This window comes from Penaeus monodon, chromosome 29 (assembly GCF_015228065.2).
Source record: "Penaeus monodon isolate SGIC_2016 chromosome 29, NSTDA_Pmon_1, whole genome shotgun sequence".
NCBI classification, from domain to species: Eukaryota; Metazoa; Arthropoda; class Malacostraca; order Decapoda; family Penaeidae; genus Penaeus; species Penaeus monodon.
In genome coordinates, this window is record NC_051414.1 from 28,295,331 (window position 1) to 28,295,644 (window position 314).

Here is a 314-nt window from a genome sequence, read left to right on the forward strand (position 1 = left end):
ATAGAGAGGGGGAGGGGGAAGATGTGGGACAGTGAGAGAGAAGGGGGGTCAGAGAAAAAAAAGAGTCTCAGAAAGAGCATGGATAGTGCTAAAATATATCCCAAACAGAAAACAAGAAGATGAGAAGAGGGAAAAATGATGAAACAGACAGTACAAGAGTCAAAGTTATTTCGTTCTAACAGTCAAGTGAAAAAAAGGATTTCTGACTACTGACATGACGGATGCCGTTTGGGTGGATGACTGGGATCTGCCGCTGAATATTATTAGGGAGCGAACACCTGCGTCCTGTGAGCCCCTTCAACGTTCGAACAGCA